General features: G+C 37.8%; 1 protein-coding gene across 1 annotated transcript in view; it reads left to right on the top strand.

The window, feature by feature from the left end:
• Positions 1-601: 601 nt before the first annotated feature.
• The window catches only part of LOC124187786 (acyl-CoA Delta-9 desaturase-like), a 28,169-nt gene continuing 20,805 nt past the window's right edge, over positions 602-7,965 (top strand). Inside the window, exon 1 of the mRNA XM_046579959.1 lies at positions 602-684. The gene's annotated coding sequence lies outside the window, so the exon portion shown is untranslated. The remainder of the gene's footprint in view (positions 685-7,965) is intronic.

Below are 7,965 nucleotides of genomic sequence, written 5' to 3'. Positions count from 1 at the left end.
AACCCATTCAGTTATCGCATTGCCTTATGGTGTAAGACTGGCGCGATTAGTTTATTTGCCCCGTAAATCCATATTCTGATTTACGATGGAGACGTGCTGTTCGACGATAAACATGGTTTTGCAACTAATTCAAGCACACAGAGTTACTAAATTGTTTATTCAACCCGCAACAACGTCAATTGTCAGTGCTTGTAGTCTGTTTTATTTCGATCGCTACAGTGATCTGTATTATCTACTGCCGATAAGTACTTTGGAGTACGGTTCCTGATTCTGACTTATTTTTCACTCGTCAAACGAAGATTTTCCGTTCAAAGCTTCCTTCTGATTGGTTTGTATGACGCTTATGACCGATTTCACGGGTGAGAAAGGAGTGAAAATCAGGGTCCAGTATCCGATATGGGCCTACCATCAACTTTCGTTGAGAAACGGGGAAACTACGAACGCGCGCATCTCTGACAGATTTCTCTTTTACCGACGCGATTCAAGTTCGGCCAAACGTTCCTCGGGCAGCACTTCTCGGCGTGATTAGTGAATTTCCGAGGCTTTGAAGCCGCCGCTCGCCGCAGCACTGCGCTTCCACAATCAGTTCGTTTTACAAGTGCACTGCTCGGTGCCCGCAGTGACGATAGGAAATAATCGTTAAGTGCGATGCTGGTTAAACCGCAATGAGAAATCCGCAGCTACGTAGGTGACCTCGTTTCCCTTTATTGCTCACAATTAGTACGTACGTAAAATCGGCTACTTAACATCCCCTTCGAGGGTAGAATGTAACTATTATAGGCACAAAAATTTTGCTGTACGCTTAGTGCTTTTTTATCGAACAACTGCAGTAGTAGAGTTCGCTTCGACATAGCTGATACGTATGTACGTTTTACACGTAGGTTTACATATATTTTCGTAGTTATTATAATGATTACATGCTTTTACGTGCATTAAAGAGGCAGTGCCATGATTACATTGTAGAACATTTTATGTAAATTATACCTATACAGTGACCATAGAAAATAGTTAATAAACCTTTTTCAACATTTTTATCCAAACCGTAGTCGGAGTGAAAATTTTTATTTTCCCAGCACCTTCTAGACTTAGGTACTGCAGACGTACGACTGGCTGTATTATAGGTATCATTGAAAGTAACGTCAATTTACTCGTTCGCCAATCAATTCCCATTACCCACGCGTCTACGCAAAATTCAAAATAGTTTCTAAGCAATTGGTTGAAAAGTGCGATTCCCAGTCAGAATTTTTCAACAATTGGTCAGTTGTCTTGAACCGTTTTCACACCGTATTGCAATTAGCATGAAAAATTACCGTGGGTTCGAGGATTAGCCGAATACATATACGAATAGGTACATGCATGTATTAAGTAGTGAGAATTATACCGAAACGTCAAAACTACGACCCCGTGACTCGTTATTGTCATACCGAACGTGACCTGAATACCTTGTGAACGGTTGAAACGTGACGGTATCTACAGCGCCGCACGTTCTGCGGTGTATATTAAAATTTCTGCTCTTTGGCTACGTTTATTATCAGTGAGTCACTGTTATTATCACTGTTGTCATTAACACGCTGAATTTCTTTCGCTTCATCGGATTGTCCGGTGAAAAATTTAGAGATTGAAAAATCCGAAGAATTCTGTGTTGTAACGCAAGGTCGAAACGTCGCGAATTTATTGGATCCCCGGAAGTCCGACGATGGATGAATTTTTGGAGTAATTCTCACGGAATAAGAAATATATCCAGTAATTAACACATTATCAAGTTTACTGGTGCATGTATATGTATATATATACACACGATGTCCTCTAGTTTAAGTCAATTATAGTCCTCTCTTGCCTATGAACTAGCCGAAAAATTGCACGCGTCTCAAAACATCGTAGTCCATATTTTGTGGATCGTTAAATATTCAAAGTGTCTAACATGCACCTTTACTTTTTTGCATGTCGAGAATGTTTTAATATTTTTTTACTTTGGAAGAGATCGATAGAATTGCATAATATCCTATTCGTTATTTGGTTATAAGTAGCTATAAAAAAATTCCTATATAATAATTACGAACGTAAGGTATAATTTGTATTATTCACATTTAGTCCTCGTAATCTTATGATATCAGGATTAGGCTACCAATTTCTATTCTTCTAAACTTTCAAAAGCAGACGTCCGATTTTATTTCTAATTTATTGCGTCTAAGCCGCATCGCGAATTCCGTACAATTATTCGATTTCATTTTCGAATTTACCATTAAAGGGGTGCCCTTGTTGATTTCGACGTTGATATATACATCTCCAAATATCAAAGTCTACGGATCTTAAATATGACTGGCGATACAGCTAACGTGAGAAAATGGGATGCATTGTCACATGATTCGTACAGAATCAAAGTCACGTTTCCTTTTGGAGGGAAAAAAAATTCACCGGAAGGTTAAGGCATTTATGCATTTTACTCTACCTCATCTATCCTTGTCTGCAGAAGCATTTATGCGTGCAAACGAGGACAGATGTGAATGCATACCGAAAAAAATGTAACCTCATTTCTTTTTATGCACGTGAAAAATAGTAAAAGTAAGGATAGATAAGGCTATCTCATTTTTCTCTCTCTTCTTTTTTTTTTCTTTTTTTCTTTATCGACGTTCCGGCTGTTCCATCCTCTATCCCACTCTATACGTTATTATCTCTATGGTTATTTTGAAAAAGATTAAACCTCCTTCGCGGCCGGTCGGCGGTGGCGCTGCGATCCGAATCAGCATTGCCAACGTAACCAACTCGTCGGAATGACTGCGGCCAAGTGTACGTCTTTCTTTTGGGTCAAATTGCAATTACTCCAGCACCTTCGCGAGTCGGAAATGAGTGACTGGCGTGAGATTAGGAAATGAAAAAAGAGACGAAGATTAGTTTGCGTCAGCTGCCAGCCGTCGCTGTGATAAAACCTACCTTTCAAACCGTACGACGTGATCAAACGCGAAGCAAACGCCGACGGCTATATTGACCGATCGTATAATGCCTGCCACGTTTTCATCTCTGCGCGTCTCTGCATCTCGGTTATGAAAAGTAGTACAAACTTACGACTAATGCCTGACCGCCAATCCGGCCTCTCATTGTGCTTACTCCCTGCTGACTCCCCGCCTTATGTGGAGATGAAAAATTTCTTCGAAGCAAGTGCCGTTCTCGGTCCCGCGATGTGGCTCACTCGTAAAAATTTCTCCGTTCCATCCAGAGCTTAGGGGGGCCATTCGATGGTCAGAAACGCGATACTTCTTATTAATTTTATCGAGAGATAACGGTACATTGTGTATGTATTACATTATCACATTCTTGAGCCTCGAAGACCTCTTCAGTAATACGAGAACAGAGAATAATGGAATCGTGAACGATTGGTCAGATATCGAGAATTGATATAAGGTCGATTCAATATTGTTGAAAATCTAGTCGATTTGATCGAATTCACTCCGCAATTTATTCAGAAGACTGTCTTCTAAGAAATCACTGAAACTGATTTTTATTTATTTGTTTTTGTTCAGCAGTTAATACAATATTACCATTTGTCAATCATAGTCATTAACGGTACATTGCTGTAACATTAAATATTCAATAAGACGAAGATTGTGAAAAACAGTTTCGTTGAATTATTCGAAAACAGTCTTCTGCATAAAACGACACATCCCAAATCGAAGTCGAACGAATCTAATATATTTTTAACAAACTTGAAGTGATTCGTAACGAAGCATCTTCTATAATAATTTCACGAATTTACTCAGTATACAACTATCTCTTAATTAACTCTACAAAAAGTATTGAGAATAATCTGAAACTTGTTATAATTCCATTATACTTGTACGCCAGCATGCAATGTTTACCAGGGTATTTTTTTCTTTCGGGAATAACCCGAATGGAAATGGATAGTAATGGATACGGGATATGAAAAATAGCGCGTGTTATCCACTAAAGCAGGTCCTTTAGACTCGGTAGCCACGTGCAACGGATTGTTTGAGCAACTCATTTTTCGTCCACCTTTTGCCTCGTTCGTTTTCGAAAATTTGATCAGATCCTTCTTAATTCGTATTACACGGAGTAATTTCATTCGATGTAGGCAATGTTTCTTACCTCTGTTTCCCACGCCAAACTATTTCCACAATACGATACTGTCCGAGAATTAAATCTTTGCATCACGCAACTACTATACGCCAATGACGAGATTTTAATGTTTAAGATATATACACGTGCGTATATCCAATATGCGCGGATATTGTAAATTTTATTGCTTAAGTTAGGGAAGCAGTTGAAAACAATTTTTTCACCTCAACTAAAATTGGTTTAAGAGGTAAATTTATCGCATATTGCATATATACGGCGCCATCGTAAAATATTTGTGAATGAATTACATCTTAAAAAAGTGAAACCTACAGATTGTGATCATTGTTCTTATTATTTTTATTAATCATATTGTTTTACGGTCGTGGTTACGCTATTCAACGAAAATTTTCGCCCTGTTCTAGCAATCTCGATTGGTGAGATACACGCTATAATTTAACTTGCGCAACTTCGTATTTCCTGTCCCTAGACTGACGCGATATTCCAGCAGAATTAAATCTTGACGTGACAAAATATATCGCTAAAGGCAAATATTTCCTGAAAGTGTATCGAAATTTGTCATACGCATTAAATATCGCAGTAATACGAGATGAAAAAAATTTTCATTGCATTTATACTGTATATTTATTATTTATGTACCCGTACATACTCTATCTATTATGTAAAAAATGATCGGTCATACGGTAAGATTATAAAGTGAAATACCTAAATGCAATTATTCGTTTTACACGGTTCGTAAAATAAGCTACATTGATGCTCATTTTTTCACAAATCACGAACAATATATTTTTCCTCACTATTATTTACAGAAGTTCCCAGTTTATTTCTGGGTAATTATGATTTTATGATACGCGTCCTGAAGCAATTATATTTCTCACCAGCTCCTTAAATGCGAAGGTCAACTATGACGTTTTATGAGAATCTATACGATTACTCTACCTTGCCTCTTATAACGTGTTTTTATTTTATTTTATTTTTTCTCCTGCTTTGCCAAAGGCGTGAAAGGCATGATATAATTTTTGTTGCTGCATCGCGTATGCACGTGGTATACGTATCTAATGTTACCGACTTCCGCTCCGTACGATAATTAAATAATCTTACTCATATCACCCAAATATAACTCATTTCATTCATTATACGTATAGTATATGAGATAGTCGAGATACAATCTGAGTTGCCAGTAACACCTAAACCTTGACTTTCGTGATCAGCTTCCGGGTTTCGTGTTGCCGCTCACGTAATTCCGCGTATTTTTTTACCATTCCGACTATGTCTACTTATATAATTATCGTTGCTCGCACAAACAGTCCATTGACACAATTAAAGAATCTGAAATAATTCTGAAACATCCCGTGTCTGATGTGAAAATTTTTAAACTTTGATCTCGCGTGTTTTCATCTTGAAGAAACAAATCTCTATGAAGAAAATTTGAAAAAATTTTCCAAAAATCTAGCGTTACATGTAAGAATGTTCCAACGACCGTCTACACTGGACTAAATCTTTTTTCCGATTTTTCGTGATATTAGTAAAAAACGCTGACCCGCGTCGCTTCAGAGCTTAATAATTTTGATAACCAACACAGGATCTTTCGGAATGATTTCAGATGCTAAAATCATACCGATCCATCTGGTCGTGTCGAAAAATTGTATAATTTCATTCAAATGGTTTCGAAAAAAGCGAAAAAAGGTGATTATTGTCGAAAGTCTGAACAATCATATAAAAAAATGTCGGTCAAATCTTACAGGTCAAGAGTCAGATCCATGTCGAATTTGCGTGGAATGCCCCGTACGCATGCCGTTACGCGTCGCATTATTTATTCTATAATAATATAAAGAAAGTATTTTATCGTGTAACCATAGTCTGTCGATCTGCGGGTGAAAAAAGTCGAGATAATTAGAGAGAAACGTGGAGAAAATTCATCCGTAATAACGTCGAAAGGCTCGTTTTTTCGGTGACAATTCGACCGCTCCGCGTGTCTCGTTTGGCAAGTAATTCTCGTTAGCCGAGCTGAGTGTACGTAACATCCGCTGTGAGGAAATATTTGCACAGAGACCGAGGAAGTTCCGAGATTTCGATGTCTTCTAAACTTCCCGGCTATGTCTCGTGTCGCAATAATTGTTGTATACAGAGTGAATTGCTAACGACCGAATAATTCAATGCGCATGCGCTAAAATTCAGTTGTTTTGTCAGAGTGACCAATATTTCTTAGGTTACACATATCGCGGCGACCTGCCATCTGAATTTATGAATGTTGGTTGACCTGACATAAGATCTGAATTTTAGCGGATGCGTATTAAGCCATTAAAATTGTTAGCAATTTAAGCTGTATAGGTATGAGGTAATTGTACCAGTTATCGACACGTTTAGACCGAATTATTGAACGTTTCATTTTCCAAAATCATAAATTGAGAGCAAAAATTGTCAATTTCTCGATTACAAATTTTTTATTTATTTATTTTTTTTTTTTTATATATTTTTGGAATCGAGGATCGAACAGATACAACTCAAAAAGGTCAATAACTGGGACGGGCACTTATCTCATACCACTGACCACTTCAAAATAAAACCGCAATATTGAGTAGTGTGATTGATCCGTCGCGGTGATTTTTTGATAAGTACCCGCTCTCCGGGCTGTTGCTATATTAACGAGCGTATTTATAATTGTTACAGACCGCGACCCATCAAATTGCATCGTAATAATTAAGAGTGAACCATAAACAGCCAATGGCAGATCATATGCCAGGGCAGTGGATTCGAAAATGTCCTAATCAATATGCAAAACGTGACGTGACATCGACCACGCGATTCAGCGACCATAAATTTCACGTCAATTTCTAGTTTTTGTGTCAACGATGTGGGGACGGAATTTAGAATGAACGCTGAGGAAAAAAAAAAATAAGTTGAACAAACAACGAAGGAGAAGGAAAAATCGGTACTTGTGGGTAAATTTGTAGAAGTTTACATGCGTGTCGAAGATGTCGCGCTGTTATGTTTACACTTTTCACAATCCGGCGTGAATGCCATTAATTAAATACGCACAGCAAGTGGCGTACCGGTATTCCTTGTGTATAACACACTCCGATAGTGTGAGCAAAAAATAAAAAGAAACGGAGGAGAAAGAGAAAAGGAAAGAGACGGAACAATTGAAGGCGGCCGACTTCTTCTGCCTGAAACGAAACGTGGAAAAAAAAATAATATTCTAATCGCGGTAATAAAGTGAACGAATGTACCGTTTTGCCAAAGCCACAAAATTTCTTCGAGCTTGTGACCCGTATTTACTTCTTCTTCGGCTCCCTATCATCTCCGTGCGCAGATAGGATCTTGGTTTTATGGAATGCTAATTTTTCAAAATAAGGTGGAGAAAATTGAACGGAAAAAGCAGCCTTGACGTGCGCCCGGTAAATATGTCACGTGAGTATTTGAAGCCCGTGGAAGTTTATACCGCACAAATATTTGACGGGGACATAAACTGTGCGCGATGGATCGAATGCGCAGATATTTGTAGGTATACGTAAATGCAGATCCGGGGAAACAGTTCAAGTGACTCAAGGCTGAGATGTGTTTTTTTTTCGTCCTTTTTTTTCTCCATACTTTGCACAATTAAAACACTTTATTTTACACGGTTAAGAATAGTTAATAGGGACAAAAGTTTACTGATCTCTGCAGGGGTCTTGCAACTTCGTATTAGTCATCTTTAAAGTCTGTCATACGTATACGTAGTAAGAACGACGACGTAATGAAACGTCTCACCATGTAAAAAATAATAATAGTTATTATTATTATATAGTACGCGTATACATATATACGTATACTTTGCTGGGTGATATTTGAAATGGTTTCATTTAAATCAACATTTTAAATATTGTCAAAGTAACC

The sequence above is a fragment of the Neodiprion fabricii genome, chromosome 1 (genome assembly GCF_021155785.1).
Source record: "Neodiprion fabricii isolate iyNeoFabr1 chromosome 1, iyNeoFabr1.1, whole genome shotgun sequence".
Taxonomy (NCBI): Eukaryota; Metazoa; Arthropoda; class Insecta; order Hymenoptera; family Diprionidae; genus Neodiprion; species Neodiprion fabricii.
The sequence above is the reverse complement of the archived record's forward strand: the minus strand, read 5'-3'. Positions and strand labels throughout refer to the sequence as shown.